Consider the following 24,176-nt stretch of genomic DNA (forward strand, 5'->3'; position numbering starts at 1 on the left):
TGAAGATACGCATATCTCCCATGAGCAAATGGTGGTACAAGCACAAGATGTTGATGCTCCACAACCTCCTCCTCAAGTGGTCAATAGAAGAAATACACCTCTCCTACAAGATCATCCACAAGATCTCATCATAAGGAGTCCATCAAAGGGTGTAATGACTCGATCACAAAAACTTCATTTATTGCTCATCACTCTTTTGACTCTTGCTGTGAGCCTACCAAGGAAGAAGAAGCTCTTAAAGATCCGGATTGGATCAATGCCATGCATGAAGAGTTGAACAACTTTACTCGCAATAAAGTTTGGACTCTTAAAGAGTGACCAAAAGGTGCAAGAGTCATTGGAACAAAGTGGATGTTCCGCAACAAGTAAGATGATCAAAGAGTTGTTGTGAGGAACAAGGCAAGGCTAGTTGCAAAGGGGTTCTCCCAAGTTGAAGGTTTGGATTTTGGAGACACCTTTGCACTGGTTGCAAGATTAGAAGCCATCCGTATCCTACTTGTATATGCATCACATCATTGAGAAGGGCTTCACCATTGGGAAGGTTGACACCATACTATTCACCAAGAAGCTTGATGGGCATATCTTCATTTGTCAAGTATATGTTGATGAAATGATCTTTGGATCATCAAATGAAGACTCATGCAAAGAATTTGGTGAATTGATGTCGAAGGAGTTTGAGATGTCAATGATTGGTGAACTTACATTCTTTCTTGGTTTTCAAGTTAAGCAAATGAGAGAAGGCATTTTCATCTCTCAAGAGAAATACACAAAAGATCTTCTCAAGAGATTCAAGATGGATGAATGTAAACCAATCAAGACACTAATGCCTACCAATGAACATCTTGACCTAGATGAGGGAGGTAACCCGGTTGATCAAACTCTCTACCGTTCTATGATTGGTAGCTTGTTATATTTAACCGCATCTAGGCCCGACATCATGTTTAGTGTGTGTATGTGTGTTAGATTTCAAGCTAATCCTAAGGAAACACATTTAATTGCCATAAAAAGAATCCTTAGGTATCTTAAGCACACACCAAGTATTGGTCTTTAGTATCCCAAAGGAGCTTTATTTGAATTAATTGGCTATTCCGATTCGGATTACGCCGGATGCAAAGTTGATAGAAAAAGCACATCCAGAGGGTGCCATTTGCTTGGTAGATCACTTATGTCTTGGCCCTCCAAGAAACAAAATAGTGTGGCTTTGTCCACCGCCAAAGCGGAATACATTGCCGCGGGTGCTTGTTGTGCACAAATTTTATACATGAAACAAACTTTGCTAGACTATGGTGTAGTTCTAGAAAAGGTACCTCTTTTGTGCGACAATGAAAGTGTGGTAAAACTTGCAAATAATCCGGTTTAACACTCTCGCACCAAGCACATAGATATCCGCCATCACTTTCTAAGAGATCATGTTGCTAAAAATGATATATCACTAGAAGGTGTAAGAACCGAAGATCAATTAGCGGATATCTTCACTAAACCGCTAGATGTGGCTACATTTTGTAGATTGCGGAATGAGCTCAATGTACTTGATTTTAGTAACTTCACTAAACATTGAGCTTGTGTTGTCCCTTGCATTCATTGTAATATACAACATGTTTAATTTTTGGCAATGCATATAGGGCTTGTCTAACATGGTTAAGATAACCACCGAAAAGCGTGTGAAGAAGCTTAACCTTGGATCAAACTTGACAAGCAACTAGATTTACTTACAAAGTATTGCATATGCATGGATGTTGTTTTGTCATTTTGTTCCATTTGCCCTCTTATTGCCTATTTTCTTAAAAAGAATTATAGCCTAAGGCAAAATATTTTGAAAAATATGAGGGTTTGAGAGAGGTCACTCGCATCAGTCCCAATTGGTGTTTATTTGGATCTTATTCAAGTTGAGACTTGATTGGGAATAGGCAGCGCGAAGGAACTTTGAAGATTTGCTGGAAAAGGACCACCGGACGCTGCACCGGACGTTGTTGTCCAGCGTCCGGTCAGTTCATAGGAGGTGAACTGCTGCTAAAGGAGTGATCGGACGTTGTGTTTTTGCGTCCGGTCAGGAAGGGGTCCAGCGTCCGGTCATTTGAAGAAGGAACAGGCTGTACTGACCGGGCCCTACCTATGTCCGATCATGGACCACCGGACATGTCCAGTCGCGATTCCAGAGGAATTGGACCTCTCTGGAATCGACTAGACGCTGGGTGGTAGCGTCCGGTCGCTACCACCAGAGCGTCCGGTCAGTGGATCTCATGCGGCATCAGGACTCTTCTTCCATTTCCTTTTCTGTCGCATTGGGGTCCTCATTTAACCACAGTCGTCACGTTTTTCTTAACCTAACCCCATACACCGCCGTGACCGAGCCCTAGCCAGCGCTGCCACAGCTCCTCCGCGCCTCCCGCGACCACGCACCACCGCAAGCTCGCCACAGTAGCTCTTGTGCCCATGCCGCCGAGCACCTCATGCCACCACAGCCATGCCTCATCCCACGTTGCACCGAGCACCACAGCCGCGCGCCTCCAGCCTCCCACGACCGTGCGCCTGGCTCCGCCAGCCAGCGAGCAGCTCCATCGCGCCGATCTGCCGTGCACTAGCCCTGCCTCCTCATTGGTAAGGCCAAACCCTAGCTTTCAATTTGCCTTGCTTGTGACCTAGGTCCATTGCAAATCACTGATTTCAAATAATCTAGGACCGCCGGTTCATCGAAGTTCTTCACAACCCTAACCCCAACCGGTTCCGAGGTTTCCCTTGCGTGACACGTCTCTTCTTTTCTCGGATCGCCAGTTCCACAGGTAGAACGCCCGTCGCTTCAATTTCGTACCTACATTGCTTGCCTCTTAGGGTTTTCGCATCTACTAGACATATTGTATTTATTTGTAAATCCATCTATTCCATCGTGCAGCGAGTTGGTGCCATTGAGGTTCTTGTGGCAGTTGGCAGTCAACTCGGAGCCAAGCTCGCGAGTATGGATCGAGGCCAAGCCTCAGGAGTGTCAGTTTGATAGTTGATCTTCATCAGCGGTAGTTCATCTTCTTGTTAGATCAGATGGCTCACACCAAGAACGTTGGTGGTGGTCCAGGAGATGACGATCGGAGGCCCCTGCCTCGCCAGCCTATAGGACCGAAAGGTAAGGTGATGAAGCAGGTCACATCTAAGAAGCGGAAGTACCTTGATGCAGAGATAGCAAGAGCAGCAGCAGTCGCTGAGGCCACAGAGCATGCCGAGAGAGGTAGTGCCCGCAGTGGAGTTGTCATAGCAGATCATCTGGCACTAGATGCATAGGGCAGACTAAGGGAGATTAAGCGACTTCATAGTAGTCCACCTGGGACTATCATGATGGTAGGACGTTGTTTGGCTATTGAGGAGCCTCAGCGTTAGGGGGAGTCTTAGCAGGAGCCACAGCAGCAGCCCCCACCAGCAGAGCCTCAGCCAGCTTAGGAGACTCAGGAGGGCCAGCAGGCTGAGGAGACCAAGCTAGCACCCTAGCTACGCCGCTTTGGTCGTACCAGTGCTATAGTTCCACCGAGGCTAGCTACACAGCGCAGGGGTTCACACCTACCACCTAGACCACAGGGTCTACCTCCAATGGTACACCTTGACTTGAGGGCCGCCACAACCAGACAGGTTTGCTAGCTGAGGTTTGTTGAGTTTGACGTGTGGTTCCCTTCGAGGAGAGATGAGAGAGCAGCAGAGGGTTTCTATACACTGCTCTAGGAGGATTTCTATAATGTTTATCTCAATAGTGGGGTAGTGTTTAGATCTCAGCGGGTATGTAGTATAGAGTCTATTGTGGCAGCAGCCAGAGAGCATATCCGCCTCTACTTGTCATATTTGCCGGGATTGACAGATCTGATTGGCCGGACAGGAGTATATGTACCATCTTGGGTTTGGTAGTTTTATGCTTCACTCTACGTTGATCCGCAGCATAACTTCATACACTTTGCATTCAATGGTAGAGACTACAGGGTGATGAGTTTCAGGGCCCAGGAGATACTGAGGCTACAGGATCAGCCTGTCAGATTGCATGAGGTATGTTATGGACAGCAGGAGCCTCCTAGGCATCCTCATGGAGGGATGGTGCCCCCTATAGATATTGTGTGCCATTGCTTCAAGGAGCCCTTTGGTGAGGGGTCGAGGAGGAACCCCAGTGACCTTACTCCTTCAGTGCGAGTGCTAGAGGCCATTATCAGGAGGACACTACTTCTTAGGTTGGGATACAGGGAGGGTCTAACTCACTTATAGCTCTGGCTCCTTAATGCCCTAATGCAGCAGACCGTGTTCGACATTTGGGACCTCCTTCTATCAGAGATGGAGGATACTATAGCTGAGGGCTTCAAGGGTCATAGACAGCTTCCATATGCACATTGGATTACATTCCTGATGCTCCAGTCTATGCAGGTTTGGACCCTTGAGATGGTTGCAGAGTACAAGGGTGCCACCACAGAGTTTCCAGCATATAACATGGCACAAAGGATCAGGCACAGCACTCCATAGGCACCCGCTCAGCCTAGCCATCGTCCAGATGTTCTAGAGTCAACAGCTCAGCAGGACGAGATCATTAGAGGCATAGCCGCTATAGAGGAGGAGGAGCTTAAGGCACAGCAGGAGATGACCAAGTCTAGTGATAGTTCGGATGATGACTATCAGCCGATTCCTCAGATGCCTCCACACAGACATGATGCAGAGGCCGATAGTTCTAGCTCAGCTCCACCTACACCGCAAACGGACCCCACATTGATTGTCATTCTTGAGCGAATGCAGCAGGAGCAGGCACGACAGGCTCAGGAGATAGTTGCCAACTTTGCACAGTTTCAGGCTCGTCGGGACGAGTTCTAGTGGAAGCATTAGCTCCTTCATCAACAGCAGTTACTTATGCAGCAGCAGCTCATGGGATTTATGCAGCATGTAGTAACAGCACTTGGGGCCCCACATCCACAGCCTTCGCCCCAGCTTGCTCAGTCTGCCACCACTATGACGACTCCAGTTGTACAGCCCAGTGGGCTTCAGAGTCAGAGACAGCCTCCAGCACCATTTGCTTCACCTACAGTTCAGGTGTCCTAGTGGTTATCCTCACCAGTGGTAGCCCCGCAGTTCACACCTTTTTAGACGGGCTTCACACTAGAGCAGTCATCCTCGCTTTTTGTGCCTAACACATCAATCTCTAGGAGTCTTGGAGCATCCTTCAATGAGTTGACAGGCATGCCTACACCACCACATATGCATGCCACCGGTCCCTCTATAGCAGCTCCAGTTATCATGACTACTCAGAGGCTCCCTTTGTCTATCACCTCTTCTGATCCTACGACAGACGTCCTAGCAGCAGCACCTGCCCTAGCTCAGACCTAGATCACTTCAGACACGCTTCCAGCCATAGAGGGTTAGTCTGTTCGGAGCTCAGGGTCAAATGATGATGGCGCCCAGTTTGATCTTGCTCCACGTACTTCAGCGCCCAGCTCATCTGCTGCAGCCCCGCTGACCGACCCTTAGGTTTTGGTGTTTGATGCCAAAGGGGGAGAGGATTCGAGTATGTAGACTCAGGAGGAGCGACATTTAGGGGGAGCTAGTTATCTAGTAGTAGCTTATTATATACATTTGGAGTTCTATTTGTGTGATACACTATTACTATTATGCATTCGTGTGTTACTTTCATGCATTCTATTATATCTATGTGATAGTGCTATATATGTGATTGTGATATATGACATATGTGCTCTCTACTTTGCATTATTTATATGTCATATCACTTGTGTTATGCTCATTTGCCCTTGCTTCCACATTTATACTTCGATGCAAATGAGCTTTATTACTTGTACTCTTGCTTAGTTCATATCCTTTGAGTACATTGTGTTGGCTTGGGTCATATAAGCTTGCCTAACTCTTTTGTTCTTATTGACAAAAGCTTATATGAACCAAGCCCATCAAAAACCTCACTCTTTCACATACTCGAGGTGGTATTGTCATCAATCACCAAAAAGGGAGAGATTGAAAGCATCTAGGCCCCTAGTTGGATTTCGGTGATTAATGTCAATACAAGATTACTATGACTAACGTTTGTTTTGCAGAGGCAATTAAGTTAGGTCATGGTAATGGAGATCGATTGGGCAATCGAGGTGGTCATGCCCCTACGATGGAAATCGTTTTGGTTTTTAAAGGATGGACGACAAGGTTAAGAATGACTAGTTCTAAGTGTCGATTGGAGTTGGAGTGACACTTAGAGTAGTGTAGGACTTTGTTTTTCCTTTGGCCGTACTATTAAGGGGGGTATGAACGGGTAGCTTGACCTAGTTGAGTCTAGTGAGTTAGGTGTGGTGCACACTTGTTTAAACTAGCTCTAGGTAGCTCCTATGAATGCCTAAGATCCTTTAGAGCAAACTTCATTCACATATGATCGAGAGTTGGAAGTGAATGGAGGGTCAAATGCTGACCGGACGCTAGCACCAGTGCGACTGGACGCTGGCCGCAAGGTTCAGTCAGTTCATTTGATCAAGAGACTGTGTTCGGTGTGACCGGACGCTAGAGAGGTCAACTGACCGGACGCTAAAGTCCAGCGTCCGGTCAACTCCAGTAAGGTTCTAGAGAAGGGAATCTGTGACTGGACGCGTCTAGTCAGTACTGACCAGACCCTGGGGGTTCTGCGTCCGGTCAAGTACAGTAAGGTTCCAGTGAGGGTTTAATGCGACCGGATGCGTCCAATTAGTGGTGATCGGACGCTGCCAGCGTCCGGTCAACACATATTCACTAGTTCACGAGTTGAAGTGACCGGAGCGTCCGGTCACCCTGCAGAAGCTCCTAATGGTTTGTTTTTCAGGATGCCTTATAAATAGAAGCTCCACTCATGTGTGGAGTCACTTTTGCTCATTCCAACAGCTGAGAAACACGTTTGTGAGTGACAAGAAGAGCAAGGTCCTAGTGAGGTGATTGAGATTTGAGAATCCAAGAGAGTAGCCTCATTAGTGAATCAATAGTAACAAAGTGTGCATCCATCTTCTCATTAGGCTTTGCGTGGTCAAGTGAGAGTTCGTGCTTGTTACTCTTGGTGATCGCCATCACCTAGATGGCTTGGTGGTGATTGGGAGCTTGGTGATCACCCGGCGGAGCTTGTGGGTGACCCAACTCAAGTTGTGAGCGGCTTTGGGTGATTCACCATGATGGAGTGTCGAAGAATCAACCCATAGAGAGCACTTCATCCTTGCGTGGATCAAGGGGGAGCTACACCCTTGCGCGGGTGCTCCAACGAGGACTAGTGAGGAGTGGTGACTCTCCGATACCTCGGCAAAACATCGCCGCGTTCTTCTCTCTCTATTTACTTTGAGCATTTACTTTGAGCAATTCAATACTTGTCTTTACATTCATAGAATTGCCATGCTAGAGTAAGTTTGGAACATAGGTTGCAAGTCCGTTGTGCGTTAGGTTAATAGAAACACTTTTCTAGGCACAAGGGGTTAATTGGGCTAACCATAGGATTTGATTATTGCAAGAAAATTTAGAATTAGCCCAATTCACCCCCCCTCTTGGGCATCTTGATCCTTTCACTACTTAGATAGGTAGTTACATATTTAGTTAACTAAATAGGATCTAGCTATTTAGTTAGTACACTGTATCTATGTATGTAGTTGTTATCTTATTTACTTAGTTTGTAGTTAGAAAGTACATGTTAGGTATTATGTATCGTCTAATTTGGACTAAAGGACATGTGTTTCATTATGTGTTTGAACTAGATGGACAACCTAGTGACCATATATCATGGATGCACCGTTGAATATGATCGCTATGGATATATTGAGTTTGTTGACATGCAAAGCGTGCCTGTGCTATTCAATGATAGGCCTTCATTTAGTGAGATGGTTGCAAGGGCTCAGGAGGAGCTGCATTGCCTTGGAAATGATGGTATTGCAGTTGAGGGTGTACTGCACCTAGGTTCTCCTCCCAACATCCTTAGGCGAATGATCCCAATTGATTGTGTGTATCAGTGGGAGAACTATGTGAGATCGGCTATAAAGAGCCAGCTGTAATGTTTGGACGTAGTTGTGCGTTGGGTGTTAGTTGATCCCATCCCTCATGGGTTTTCCCCACCAATGGGTCAGCAGGCACACATCGACCCTCCTATCCCAGAACCTGATATGGATGTGGAGGTTGCACCTACGGTTCCCAATGCTCAATTTTCCCCTAATGCGGTAGTTGGAGATGCTTGTCAGACTCATGTTGTTGTGGCAGATCCTCCTCATGAGATTCCTTTAACACAGAATCATCCGAGTAAGTGTCTTAACCGAATGGTTATTGGGAGCTTACCCCCTTCCTTACATCCATTTCTGAAAGGACCTAGGATGACACCTAGAGGGTGGTGAATAGGCGTTTCTAAAAATTAACACCTTTAAATTCGGAAACAATTAGAAAAGGGAGTTTCCAAAATGGAAACTCCAAATTAAGAGTAATACCACCTCTCACAAGTTAACCACAGAGTAAGCAAGGTATAAAGAATATATCTAGAAGCTACAACCCTGCAACACAAAGTTAGAACAGAGAATAAATATTTTCAGCATAAGTACGAAATACCGGACGTGTCTGGTATACACGATTTCTGCAGAGCAGCCCGAAACTTGCTCCTTTCGATTTCTATCTTCAAGCCAAACTGCAGGTACTTACTAGAGATGACAATATACATAGAGAACCTGTACAAGAGCTAGAGCAACACAAATATCAAATGAAATGTAAATTGAGACACGATATTTGTTTTACCGAAGTTCGGACTCGTTCGAGTCCTACTCTCCGATGAGGGGGCTATGGGCGACCCAGTGAAGGTCAACCCTAGAGGTTACCATGAAGGTCACTCTAGCCGAGTCTTTTTCAACTCCTTTTCCTCCTTCCACTAGTTGATTCCGAGGCAGCGGAATCGATCGTTACAAACTTTCTGAGGCACACCATAATCTCTTAGGTGCTCTCCAGCGACGCCTAGCCGTCTAGGACCAAAGAGTCCAAGAGTAACAAATGCAAATCATGAGATTGACAATATGCACAAGTGCTCAAGTGGATGGGTTGCTCTCTTTTTGAATTTCTCTCAACCCACTAATTGATTTGGCAATTTGGATCACACACTCAATAAAAGAGGGTTTGGGAGAGTTGGCAAGGCTCAAAAATATGTATGTGTATCAGCAGAATTAGCAGCCTCCAAAGGTGGAGGCTTGGGGGTATTTATAGGCCCCTTGCAAAAACTAGCTGTTTTATAGCCGTTGTCATACCAAACATGTCTGGTATGTCTGGTATGACTTACACTGCGCCAATGGTAACTGAGTTATAGTAATGTTTGTGAGGTGTCGGAACTCCCGATGAATGCTGAAACTTTCGACTATCAGAACTCCCGACTCACGTCGGAACTCCCAACCCTCAGCACATTTGAAAACCATGGTAACTAAGTTAAAGCATGTTAGGTGTTGAAACTCCCGATGCATGCCAGAACTCCCGACTCACGTCGAAACTCCTGACCCTCAAGGCATTTGAAAACTAGCCGTTGGTCTCTGGCCGTCCATATCGGACACGTCCGGTATGACCACCACAGTGAACTCTCCAAGTCAGTTAAGCGCGAGACATCGGAACTTCCGACCATTGCTGGAACTCCCGACCGTCGAAACTCCCAACTTACGTTGAAACTCCCAACGAACCAACCCAAGAACAATAACTTTACCATTGCTGGACAAATATCGGACACGTCTGGTATTGCTAGACCAGCAAAAACAGATTAGCTCTTTTGTCTCTCAAACACTCAAAACTCACATGGGTTGGCTTGAGTACTTATGAAACATTATATATCAACATGATGCATCTCTCTTAATAATATAGCATTCCTATTAACTCAAATTTTAAAGAGTATAAGAATTTAAACCTTTTGAGTTGATCTCTTTCAACCGAAGCTGTGTATTCTAATCTTCATCAAGTGAGGGTGCCAACATGTTGATATTGATCTTTACAGTTGAGCATAGCCATCTTGAGCACGTGACTTGATTCCATTCATCAAATTTGAATAATCTCAAATGTATCAAGTCACTTCCATCAAACACTTCAATAGTGATTTGATCCTCCACATTGACATGACCATCATAGCTTGATTAGTACCTTAACTAGATGCAAGTACTTCCTTCTTCACCCTAGCTAGGTTCTTCGGCCGCCAAGCCATCACTTGCCCTTCACCCATGCTTAGTACCTCGAAGTCTTTCCTTGCTATCTTCACCATCTCAAGCCATCAAGTCACATCTTGTGTTGAATCATCCATTCATTTGTATTGTTATCTTTTTCATTTCAATTTAGCAAGCTTCAAATATGAGACCATTCCATATGCAATCCCTCATGTCTCATTAATTAATTCTTACGAGCTGGTTGTTTCATTTCAAAACTAACTTGGCCAAAGGGGTACCGACCGTTTTATAACCCCGCTCATACCGCATACCGGACACGTCCAATATTTGTGGGCTGGTTGTTCTTGTTCCAAATTTTATTCACTTAATTCCAATCCCCTTCTCTATCATTTCTTGATCCAAAAACATGTATGTCCTTGATCCAAATAAGGTGTAATTACTTTTCTTATCCAAATGCCATGAGTATCACTTCTCTTTTCTAAATATTTGGCATATATAGATTTTGATTACTTGAGAGAGATTGTGAGACATAGTAAATTATGGACTTAAGAAAGCTATGTCATGTGTAATTAGCCAATCAAACAATCAAGGAGAGCTATAATTATCATATGACAAGGCTAGGTCACAAAGACCAAGATTCAAATAGTTTTTCAAATTCACACCACCTACACATACTAGTAATGAGTTTTGAAAAACATCTCTCCTATGTCACACAAATGCACATTCTAACATACAAAGGGCCTTAGATGCACTTACAATGCATGTATGTAAAAACATACCTTTGCCTTGAGTCCACAAGAATACCACTAAGAAGATACATAGCAAAATAATCATGCTAGATACGAAATTAATTTTTCATCCAAAGGACTACAAAGAATGCTAGATAAATTTGTTAGTCCACTAGGTGCAAAATAGAAACTGAGCTCCCCCTAAATAAATGTTTTAAGTAATTTGAATGACTTTTAACTAGCACTTTATTCTATTAAGAATTTGGGAGTCAATTTTCTATTTTGAACCATAACCAAATAATTTGCCACATTTAAAATTGAGTTTAAGGGATGCTCATAATCCACTTAGATTTGGTAAATCACAAGCTTCTGAGTAAATTAATGATATATGAAAATATATGGATTAAAGACACAGTTGCAATCCAATTAGTGTTCTGGTTCCTGCAATACCGGACATGTCCGGTAGGTATACCAGACACGTCCGGAATACGCAGAACAGTAACACTTTCTTTCTGTCCCTGGCCATACTGGACACGTCCGATAGTTATACCAGATATGTCCGATAGGTGTAGGATAGAAATAATTAATTTGCTGCTTGTGATTTTTCGTTTAGCTCTATTATTTATTGTATACCTGCAACTCAACAAATGAATTGCTCTACTAGAGAGCTATTAAAAGCATCATATGGCAAACATGATAATTATCAAGTAAAACTAATTAGCCACTTTCAAATTTTCACAAAAATGCCTATTTGTGAGTCATTGAGCACAAAACAAACAAAGTGGCTATCCTATAACGGTTTAAGTACTTGTTACCAATGGTGAAGATGAAGTAAATGATATATTCATTAAATTATCTTTGGGTCAACCATATAGGAGATTATGATGAGAATTAATTGATAGATTGAGTGAATATTTTCAATTTACTTGCTCAACCACCCCGAAGCCTTCATCTCATCACAAAGTACCTATATCATTAACCTAAGCACACTTTGGTACCCAACTCTTGTTGGGTCCTTTTGGGTTAGTCAACAAGTGCTTAGGCACCCAAATGGCTTTAGCACTAGTTTGTGGTGAACACATCACCTTGCTAGTGCTAACTCCATTTGTGGTCTTCCTAAGCATATCATTATAAACAAATGTGTTTGGCTTAGGTGTGTTACTATTTGGGCATTCATAGCTTAAATGCCCCTTTCTTCTACAAGCATAGCATATGCGACCTTTGTTTGCTCTATGCTTGCTTTGCTTGTATGGACATCTATCAACCTTGTGGCCCATCTCATTACATCCATAGCATCTTCTTGTTGCAACTTGGGCTTCCTTTCTTGCCTCTTTGTACATTAGGCATTTCTTGATAGGATGCCCCAATTTCTTGCCATGAGACAAGTGCTTTGTCCATCACTTTTCTTTTGGTTGGCCAACTTGTTTGAGGCCTTTTGTTCGGCCACTTCACACTTGTCGGCCCAACTCTTATGTGGACACATTGCCCACTCATGTCCATGTAATCCACAACCATAGCATAACCTTTTTCCATGTTTCTTGCTCTTGGTTGTGTTGGCCTTTCTTGAAATGTGATTCTTTTGTTGGGCTTTGGAGGAAGCAAGATTTGAACCCTTCTCAAGCTTCTTCACCATGTTATCACGGTTATCTTGAGAAGGTTGTGCTTTCTCCTTACCCTTCAACCGAATCATATCTTTCTTTAAACTTTTCACCTCTTCTTTGAGCTTTATGTTTTCTACAAGATTTAGCTCAATCGAAGATTGACTTGCTTGAGGAGCACACTCATTAATACAAGAAATATTTAATTGAGATGGTATACTAGTGAGTGAATGTGTAAGAGGTTGAGAAAATTTTACCGATGTGATCACAACCGCATGAGCTACCTTAAGCATGAAGCTTGATTCTACTACTTCATCATGAGAGCACTTTAGATGAACATAGTTTGCTTGTAGCACATTATACTTGCTTGCTAGTTCATCTAGCCTTGCCTTGAGCTCAAAGTTTTCCTTCTCTAGTTGTGAAACACTAGAAAAGGAGTTAGTAACTAAAGCATGCTCAATTGACAATTTTTCATACCTTTCACTTAGAGCCTTTAGTTCTTCCATCTTGGAGATGAGAAATAATTCTTGCTTTTGAAGTGATTGCTCTTGCTTCTCAATCTCTTCTTCAAGCTCATCATTCTTTTCTACTATCTTCATGAAGATGAACTTATCCTTGCGGTTGAGATGATAAGGTTGTAGTTGTCTTCAACTTTAACATCACTCTTATCTTGATCATCCACTTGTGCTTTCTCCTTTTCTTGATCTTTCTTGTTACTCTTCTTCTTGCTTTTCTTGGCCATGAGACTCAAGTGATGAGTATCATGAGATACTGAGGTTGACTCATCACTTGGTCACCACCGGGCTTGAGTATCATTGCAAACAACTGCTTGCTGCTCTGCTGCCTCGGCCATACTAGACACGTCAGGTAGGCATACCGAACATGTCCAGTATGTGTAGGCAGACAGCAGGTCATGCCCTGCTTACACTTCTTGCTCCGGCTCAGCGCTCTTGAGGTCTTGTGAGGTTTCTTCGCTGCATGAAGACACAATGGACATACTTTCCATTGACTCGATCTCAAGTGCATCATCACATTTGGATTTTCCATATAAATCAAAAAGTCTAGTCCAAATGAGATGATCACTCTCCGGGGGTGGTTGTCCATTAAAGATTGCCTCATCTTGAACCTCTGCACTCAATGTACTAATCATAACATTAATAGCTTGAGCATTGAGTTGCATGCATATCTCTTCCTCTTTTGACAAATTTTTGAGGTTGCTCCAATCAACTATAGGAAGAGGTATGCTTGCATCTACAATATGCTCAATAAGAGGACTAATATCCCTAAAAGCATTGAATACATGAATTGACCAAGGTAGAAAGTTTGAACCATCATTTTAGAGAAGCACCGGCTCCAACTCGATAGGCATCGACATCCTTTTCTCACGGCGGTGAAGCTTTAGGTGAGAACCTTTCTCTGACACCAATTGAAAGGACCTAGGATGCTGCCTAGAGGGGGGTGTGAATAGGCGTTTCTAAAAATTAACACCTTTAAATGCGGGAACAATTAGAAAAGGGAGTTTTCAAAATGGAAACTCCAAATTAAAAGTAATACCACCCCTCACAAGTTAACCATAGAGTAAGCAAGGTATAAAGAATATATCTAGAAGCTACAACCCTGCAACATAAAGTTAGAACAGAGAATAAATATTTTCAGCACAAGTACAAAATATCGGACGTGTCCAATATACACGATTTCTGTAGAGCAGCCCTAAACTTGCTTCTTTCGATTTCTATCTTCAAGCCAAACTGCAGGTACCTACTAGAGATGACAATATACACAGAGAACCTGCACAAGAGCTGGAGCAACACAAATACAAATGAAATGCGAATTGAGACACAATATTTATTTTACCGAAGTTTGGACGCGTTCGAGTCCTACTCTCCGTTGAGGGGGCTACGAGCGACCCAGCGAAGGTCAGCCCTAGAGGTTACCATGAAGGTCACTCTAGCCGAAGTCTTTTCCAACTCCTTTTCCTCCTTCCACTAGTTGATTCTGAGGCAACGGAATCGACCGTTACAAACTTTTTGAGGCACACCACAATCTCTCGGGTGCTCTCCGGCGACGCCTAGCCATCTAGGACCAAAGAGTCTAAGAGTAACAAATGCAAATCATGAGATTGACAATATGCACAAGTGCTCAAGTGGATGGGTTGCTCTCTTTTTGAATTTCTCTCAACCCACTAATTGATTTGGCAATTTGGATCACACACTCACTAAGAGAGGGTTTGGGAGAGTTGGCAAGGCTCAAAAACATGTATGTGTATCAGCAGAATCAATAGCCTCCAAAGGTAGAGGCTTGGGGGGTATTTATAGCCCCCTTGGAAAAACTAGTCATTGCCATACCGAACACGTCTGGTATGTCTAGTATGACTTACACTACGCCAACGATAACTGAGTTACAGTAACGTTTGTGAGGCGTCAGAACTCCCGATGAATGTCGAAACTTCTGACCGTCGGAACTCCCGACTCACGTCAGAACTCCCGACCCTCAGCACATTTGAAAACCATGGTAACCGAGTTAAAGCATGTTAGGTGTCGGAACTCCCGATGCATGCCAAAACTCCCGACCGTCGAAACTCCAAACTCACGTCAGAACTCCCGACCCTCAAGGCATTTGAAAACTAGCCATTGGCCTCTAGCCGTCCATACCGGACATGTCCGGTATGACCACCACAGTGAACTCTCCAAGTCAGTTAAGCGTGAGACGTCGGAACTCCCGACCGTCAAAACTTCTGACTTATGTCGAAACTCCCGATGAACCAACCCGAGAACAACAACTTTACCATTGTTGGACAAATACCGGACACGTCCGATATCGGTATTGCTAGACCAACAAAAATAGATTAGCTTTTTTGTCTCTCAAACACTCAAAACTCACATGGGTTGGCTTGAGCACTTATGAAACATTATCTATCAACATGACGCATCTCTCTTAATTGTACGTCATTCCTATTAACTCAAATTTTAAAGAGTGTAACGAATTTAAACCATTTGAGTTGATCTCTTTCAACCGAAGCCGTGTATTCCAATCTTCATCAAGTGAGGGTGCCAACATATTGATATTGATCTTTTCACTTGAGCATAGCCATCTTGAGCACATGACTTGATTCCATTCATCAAATTTGAATAATCCTAAATGTATCAAGTCACTTCCATCAAACACTCCAATAGTGATTTAATCCTCCACGTTGACATGACCATCATAGCTTGATTAGTACCTCAACTAGATGCAAGTACTTCCTTCTTCACCCTAGCTAGGTTCTTCGGATGCCAAACCATCGCTTGCCCTTCACCCTTGCTTAGTACCTCAAAGCCTTTCCTTGCTATCTTCACCATCTCAAGCCATCAAGTCACATCTTGTATTGAATCATCCATTCATTTGTATTGTTATCTTTTTCATTTCAATTTAGCAAGCTTCAAATATGAGACCATTCCATATGCAATCCCTCATGTCTCATTAATTAATTCTTACGAGCTTGCTTTCACATAGTACATGGAAATCCCACAATAAATAAGCCTTTGTATGAATTCCATTTGCATTGCTGTCTTGTGCTTGAACTAGATTGTTTATACAACAACACATCATTTTGGCTTTCATTAAGTACCTGTGAGATAACCTATTACCTGTCCACACTTAGCAAACGGGTTAGACCTTTAATCACGTTGTCATTCAATCATCCAAAACCCACTAAAGGGCTAGATGCACTTTCAATTTCTTTCATTCTTTCCTCATTTCTCTGCTTATGTTGTAGGAGACATTCCTGAGAATGTTGATGTGCCCCCTGTTGCTGTGCAAGTGCACTGTGGAGATGGATTATGTGGCTCTAATAGTATTGAAATTATGAATGATTCGGAGCCATATGAGATGGCAAGGGCTCTTGATTCTGATGATGATCATCCTGTTGAAGAGCTGATAGAGAGTGATGTTGAGATGCTGAGGCGTATCTTTCCCGGCCGCCGTGATCCAAGAGTTCATGAGTTCAGCGATCTTGCTCATTCTGATCAGGCATGTGCAGAAGGACATGATGATGAGCTCCTAGATGCTCATGAGGCCGGCCCTAACATGGTATTTGAGAGTGGGATGGTGTTCAAGGACCTTCCTGCATTGAAGAGGTGGTTGCATGCGTTTGCAGTGATACGAAAGAGACCTTACAAGGTCTTGCATTCATATGCAGAGCACCATTACACAGTTGTGTGTGACAAGGAATGTTGCCCATGGAGGGTTCATGCAAAGAAGCAAAAGGTTACCGAAAAGTGGAAGATCACAAAAGTTCTCAGGCCACACAATTATGCTGACCATGAGCTGACGCTGAGGCATCAACAGTTGACATCTACCCTCATTACCAAGCGGTTGATGGGAATATTGCAGGGAGAACCCAACATGAAGGTGAGGATAATTATCAGGACCGTTGAGGCGTTGTATGGAGGTTATGTGATAACTTATGGTAAAGCTTGGAGGGCTAAGCAGCGTGCGTGGAAGATGATATATGGGGACTGGGAGGATGGGTACGAGCAGCTACCAATACTTTTCAATGCAATCAAAGCGGTGAATCCAGTCATGCATTATGAGTACATCCCAAAACCAAATGCATGGAAGGATGGGAGGCAAATATTCTTTCGTGCTTTCTGGTGATTCCCTCAGTGTGTCGAAGCCTTTAGGCACTGTCGTCCCATCTTCTCCATTGATGGTACACTTCTTATAGCCATATCCTATGATGCAAACAATAAGTTGGTTCCTTTGGCATTTGCTTTGGTTGAGAAGGAGAACAATAATAGTTGGGGATGGTTCTTGAGGCTAGTCTGGATACACGTGGTTGGACCTGGCAGGGAGGTTGGCATCATATCTGATAGGCACCAGGGCATACTTAATGTTGTGCGAGAGCAGATAGAGAGGTATGCACCTTTGCACCATCGTTGGTGTACTCAGCACCTTACCGAGAATCTACTCTGGAAGGATGGTGTGAAGGGTAACTTTGATCTGTTCTAGGAGGCTGCTCGATAGCTTGAGGACAAGTACTTTCAGAAAAAGTTGGAGTAGGTCAGAACAGCATCAAATGCAGAAGGTAGACAATGGCTCACATGTTTGATGAGGGATTTGGAGAAATGGACGAGAGCTCACGACGCTGGTGGATGGAGGTACGAGTTTCAATGTAGCAATATGGCAGAGTCATTCAATAAGTTGCTATTGGGGATACGTGGTATGTCCATGAATGCAATCGTTCAATTCACCTTCTATAAGCTTGTTGCCTGGTTCAACGATAGACACGCCCATGCATTGATAGACAACATGATTCCAACAAAATATTAGTACTATACTTACACAAATAAAGAAAAAAGATAGTGGAAACACTTTCTTACATTAAAATGACTGCATGTGTAGAAGTATTGCGCCGCTGTGTCTGAATGTTTTGATTGAAAAACGTGGGCCGGGAAACCACAGTCACAGTTAGGGACAGGGAGGTCAGAAGGGACGGGGGCATCTTTGCTAGACGCATAGAGGTATAATTCTCGAAAACGACCCCGTTTTCGTCAAAACTCCTCCCGATACATTTCTTGCATCTAACAAAATGGATGTAATTTAACAAACAAAAATCAAAACATCACAAATAAATGCTAATGAGAACCATAACTACAATACAACCAATTTCGTTCTAAGAACCGAAAGTAATTAACATTAAACCATAAACCTAGGGTTTCTCATTTGATGCACAACAATGAACCCATAACATAACTATATGCGATGCGGTTACCTAGGTTTGCTAGATTTTCCATGCCTTGGCATCATCATATGGTTGTATAATACAAATATTGAGGGATAGAATGAAACCCTAAGTAATGACGATTCTTAGGTTAAAAAATCCGACTAATATATACCAAATCGATGCGAATAAAACTAGGAGGGGAGCGAGGATACCTTGCTCTCGAAGATCTATGGATCAAATCAAAGTTTCCAAGGTCCAATATGTCAATTTGTGAGGTAGGGCGAGGTGGGAAGAGAAAAAACCCGAGAGGGAGGAGAAATAAGAGGAAGAAGGCTAGGGCAGCAAGGTTGGGGCCAGAGTTAAAACACAAGCTTGGCGCTAGTCACCCTGGCGCCAAGCTCGGCGCCAAGATCTACGGCGCCGAGCTTGGCGCCAGGGTGACTGGCGCCGAGCTTCCTGCCATGTCGGCCATGTTTGCTTTGAGCCCAAGAACTCGACGCTAGGGACGCTGGCGCGAGACGTGTTAGCTCAGCACCAGCAACGATGGTGCCGAGCTAAGCGTCCAGATTCTGAAATCTTTCCTCCAGGGGCATATTTGTGAATTTTTTTCAAAAAAGAGGATAAAAAGTAAAAAAATTCGGTCCAAATGAGAAGGTCAAACGTGGTTCAGCCTCACCTGGTTTTGGTGGACCCTAGGAATTCACCAGTTCCACACGTGGGGTATAGTAACCTGTGTATACAATACAGGGACAACCAAACAAAGCATTAGAGCATCTCCATAAGACTCTCTAAATCTTTTCTAAATGCTAGCAATAGAGATTTTAGTGAAAAAATACTCTCCAATAGCTTGTCTAAATGATTATCCATATATATAGTCATCTTCTGTTCTGGATTTTTCAGTCGCCAAAAATAGAATATGAGAATGGTTCTCTAGAGTGCGCACGAGATATAGAAAAACTATTGGAGTGCGTAAAGATATAGAAAACGATTTTTTTATGGAAATGACTCTTCAAATGAGGATTTAGAGAGTGAGATTTAGAAAGGCTCTTGGAGACGCTCTGGTGGAAAGGATGGCTTGCTTGGGCAGTCCCTCCTCTTATTTATAGAGCTATTACACATTTCTAGGCCAGTCCTTAGATATTTTCTTAAACCATTGAACCTTCGGGGCATAATGGTTCAATTTGAGTTCTGAACATCGGACGGCCATGATCCCTTCACGAAGACGCTTTGCCTCGATGCAAGCTCTCTAGTGATGCCATGTGCCACGCCGAGATCCTTCCCGGGTTTTGAGGTCCAAACCCGACAAACCTGTTGCCCGTGGTTTTGTGGCCAAAATGGCGAAACCAAGATGGAGTCGCATATCTGCCACGCTTCCTCCACGATCTCGACGCGTGTCACCACCTGTCCTCGACCGTCCAATCACTGATTCCTCATGTCCCCGCTTGACTTGGTCAACCGTCGTCTTAACTTGATCAACATTGTTTACGTCGTCTCCAAATATACACCTGCTTGTCAATGTTGCCAGGTTCTAGCCATCCACGGTCCATCCAACGGCCCTCGGTCCCTCGGTCCAAGCCTCCTCCACGTCTATCCTTCATCACTCATAGTCCATCAGCCCGAACTTGCTTGACTCTATTGTCGTCGACCGTCTTAACGCTTGGCTAGTTCTTGGAAAATTTGTCAAAGAGAGTAGTATGCTCCAGCAAACCATAATATACAGAAGGTTGCATTCAATTCCATCGGTGAGGTGGGTACATGATGCGTTGCATATAAATGTGAAATAGCTTCTATTTGCCTCTACTTCAGTTACTACTACGTACTACTCCTAGCTCCCCCAGCTGTCTCCGTGCATGCATGCATGACCGGCGACGGATCAACCGGCCGGGCGGTGGGCCGTGCTGATCCCATAACTGGTACTTAATGCCGGCGGTGAGGCCGTTCTCGCCGCCACCGCCGGCGGTCCTCTCCACTTACTACTGCCCCACTGATCTGATTACAAATTGCATGGTGTCGTCTGTGGTCTCCCCGTTTGACGTACGACGTCCATGCGTGCATGGCCCTTGTTGGTTGACCTGCGCCATCAGCTGACTTGTGGGGTTGACTTCATCCCCAGCCGGCGTGCGTGGACCTCCACGTATTGCTGCTCCTGGCCATGGAAGGATGCCATCCATCAGCTGCCCGCAGTGGAAGCCGGCATCCAGAGGACGGTGCTGGAGGGCCTGGAGCCGAGTTATACTTTTTCGCTAGTTTGAAAACGATGAATGCGACCGTGCGTGGTGTGGTGGTCAGCGTCTCTAGATCCTGACTTTTTTGAACAGGGAAAAAGGAGTCTACTCTAGTCTCTAGATCGAAGACTGGGCTGGGCACATTTCCCCCCAAAACCGAGGATCCAACAAAACTCACGGTTTCTTTGGTGTTTGGTGTCAGTATATCGGTCGCTGGTTCTGGTTCATCAAACATCATCGGTCTTCGCAACTGCCCACTGGCCAATATCGTTACCTTGGCCCATGAAGGCCCAACACTGCGCAAAAGCCAGAAATGCACACACCTACAACAGCATGTTCTCATCCTAGAGTTGCCAATAAAACCTCGCAATCTAGGATTTTTAGAAAAAAAAATCATCTCCAAGAGTTCCCAATCCCACCTCTTAATCTTTTGGCACTTGGAAAAAATCACCTAATGCGCGGATATATGCTCGCGTCTTCCCTGCACGTATCGATCTCCCAATCTAAGGTGGAAGAGCGTGGAAAAAAATAAAAAGTAGGAAAAGGTTCCTGATACAAACGTACAAGAAAGAAAGAATATATAAAAGTTGTTAGGATAATTTATAAATAGTATAGGATTCATGTTGTAAAATTGTCTTCTATATTTTAGGAGTAAATTATTAGAAACTGTTAGAGATGATCTTATTTGTTTCTTTTAATTCTTTTTGGCGAGTTGGAAAACTCTATGATTTTGAAAAGAAATTCCTGGAAACTCTTTGAGATGCTCTCAGTCGGCCTTTACATTAGCAAAACCCCAACACCCTTCCTCATAAAAAAAAAAATCAAAACCCCAACACCCAGCATGGATGGACGAAGCGGGTGACGAACATGGGTTGCCCCGTGCGGAAAAGAGCCCAAGCGGCCGTCCACTGAATCCACATTGGGCCCTTTGTCCAATACTCCTTACAGATTACGGGAAAGTAAAGTTTGACACAGAGCACCGGTCTGGACAGAACACGCTCTTTCTCTGTCTGAGCAAGCTGGCTCTCGCAGGTCACACTCTGACTATCTCTCCGTGATGTGGTGTTTTAACGAGAGAAAATACAGAAATTCATTTCACTATATGCCTCACAGCCAAATAGGCAAATACTCTTACAGATGCTTGCATGCATTTACAATTTTACAGTACATCCATCCATCAGCCATGCCCCATTCGGTCGACCCGACCGATGCGCGACTAAACCGTCGTTGACGTCGTCACCGCGCCGGCCGCTGGCGGCGGGAGGGCTTCCAGCCACGGGAGCAGCCTGTCGTGGACGAGGTCCGGGCGGTCGTCGTGCGGGCAGTGCCCCACGCCCTCCAGCATGTGGAGCGTCACGTTGGGGAGCTCCGACGGCAGCTTCGAGAAGAACTTCCCCCACCGGCCCGTCGATCGGGGTGAAGGGGTCCCGGTCGCCCCACAGCACCAGCACGGGCAGGTCGGCCAGCCGCGGCATCAGCGCTATCGAGCTCGGCCCCGGCGGGCCGGTCACCGTCGACACGAACGCGTCCAGGGCGCCCTCCGTGTCAGCCGGTCCGCTTATGATCTGCGTGTGCGTGTACATACTTTCAGAAAAGAAAAAGGAAGATTCAGACATAAACGGACTCTGTTCATTTGAGTTCCGGTACTGTCCTCTGAATTCTATTTTTATCAAAGACGTGTGCCTTGGGACAATGCCCGATGTCAGTAAAGGGTGAATGGAGTTTCACAGCGAATTCTTGCAGAAACAGACCTAGGCTAGCTGGCTGTTGAGGAAAGAGACCAAAGATTTGGAGATGGGTGCCTTACCTCGACTAATTCGTCGTCCACAGCGTCTTTGTTCCCGTAAACAGAGAGCAAGATGTCCTTCAGATTGTCCCTGTTGAATCCAAACTGTCACAGAACAGCGTCACCAGGTCAGGTCAGAGGGAAGTGTGCAGATCAGCGTGCCTGTTTTTCACGCGGTTAAAGAGTGCCGATGCTATCGGCCGTTGTTTCAGCAGGAAGTCAATCAGCCAGAGCAGCGGCAGGAGCAGCTTGATCCTCCAGTCGTCGACGATCGCCTTGTTGTTCATGCCGCCGGCGCGGTTCAGCAGAACAAGCCCCCGAACTACTTCTCTGTTTGACTCTGCCCATCATTAGCAGGAGCAAACTGAATATCATAACTACCGAGCTAGTAGTTTGCAGAAAAAGAATTTACAGGCATTGGCTGATTGGAACCTGAGGCAGCAATGACGCATGCAAGGCTTCCAACAGAGTTGCCGACGAGCACCGTGGGCCTCCTGACCACCTCCTCCAAGAAATCCAGTATCAACTGCTTGAGACAACGCATACGCCATTGTATTTTCAAAATCATCAACCTAGATTTCTTAAGCAAATGTTATGAGAGCAACTCAGTTCAAATGTCAGATGGTACGTCTGTATCAGACTGAAAGCACACTTGCCTCAGCCAATGTCTCCATCGTGTAAGAAAACCCAGCAGGCTTGTCCGATGCACCGAACCCCAGTAAATCGATCGCGTAGACGGTGTAGGATTCAGACAACACCCCAATGTTCCTACCAACGAGTTGATCAATGTTCCCAGCAATGACGCAAGCAGAGGCACAAACTCGAGCACATGGCGCGCGTGCACCACCGATCGCGCCATGAGCTCAGATTTCGTCAGAAAATTAAGACCAATGGGCGGACGGGGACAAGGCCGGCTCACCTGCGCCAGTGCGCGACGGAGGCGCCGAAGCCGTGGACGAGGACGGGCAGGCCCTGCCCTCTGGCGAGGTAGTTCACGCGCATCCCTCGCCACGTCCAAGTGGAGCAGCCCCGGCGCAGCTCCTCCAGCGACAACGACGGCGCCGTCGTCGTGGCGGGCGCGGCGGCGCTGCTGGTGCCGGTGCTTCAGGCGCGCGTGAGGACGCGGGTCGCGGCTCGGGAGCTGAAACGGCCATGTGAAGAGGGCCGCGCGGCGGAGAAAGGGAGCGACGAGAGGCCGTCGTCGTGGCGGGCGCGGCGGCGCTGCTGGTGCCGGTGCTTCAGGCGCGCGTGAGGACGCGGGTCGCGGCTCGGGAGCTGAAACGGCCATGTGAAGAGGGCCGCGCGGCGGAGAAAGGGAGCGACGAGAGGCGGTGGCGTTAAATCTGGGAATGGATCGTGTAAATCCAAAGGCCGAAAGGGCCCCCAACTCACGGGCCTAATTTTACGAATTGTATATGGGCCATGTAAACAAAAGATCGAGTTGGATTGGATTGGCTTGTAAAAAGGCTGGGCTGTAGATATGGTCCGAGTCGTTGCACGGATCGCCTGAACAGGGTCAGCCCGAGGATGCTGGAAACGGATTATGCCTTTGGCGTCTCCCTCGCAAAGTCGCAGTCGAGGGGCGGCCGAGCAGGGCGGGTCCTTGGGAGCTGAGGGGCGGCGGCGGCGCAGGTTGAGGAGGAGGAGGCGGCGGCGGCAGCAGCAGCGATTCAGTGTCCGAGATCCTTCAATCAGCGGCATCGCTTCTCCATCCGTTGCCATCGCTTCCTCAGGGCGGTGGTAGCAGCGATTCCTCAGGCCCTATTATCATGAAAACAAATTAGGGCCAAAAGATTAGCAGCTCGCGCCAAAAATCCCTCCCACTCCAGCAACAACTCCTCATAAAGCTCCGCAAAAGCAGTAATTTCTCCCTCGTGCAGTTGTGCACTCCTCGGCGGAGGCTCCAAGTTGCGGCACGGCACCAAAATCCAAGCGGCGCAGCAGGGGCGGCGGGTGTGTCTTGCCCCGCGACTCCGTCCTCTGATCGTGCGCGCGGGCATACGGTCGGAAGGCGGCGGCC

The 24,176-nt window shown here is 45.6% G+C and overlaps 1 pseudogene; it reads right to left on the reverse strand.

The window, feature by feature from the left end:
• Positions 1-21,488: 21,488 nt before the first annotated feature.
• On the reverse strand, positions 21,489-23,857 carry LOC136510884 (uncharacterized; annotated as a pseudogene).
• Positions 23,858-24,176: the final 319 nt, after the last annotated feature.

The sequence above is a fragment of the Miscanthus floridulus genome, chromosome 16 (assembly GCF_019320115.1).
Source record: "Miscanthus floridulus cultivar M001 chromosome 16, ASM1932011v1, whole genome shotgun sequence".
Lineage (NCBI taxonomy): Eukaryota > Viridiplantae > Streptophyta > Magnoliopsida > Poales > Poaceae > Miscanthus > Miscanthus floridulus.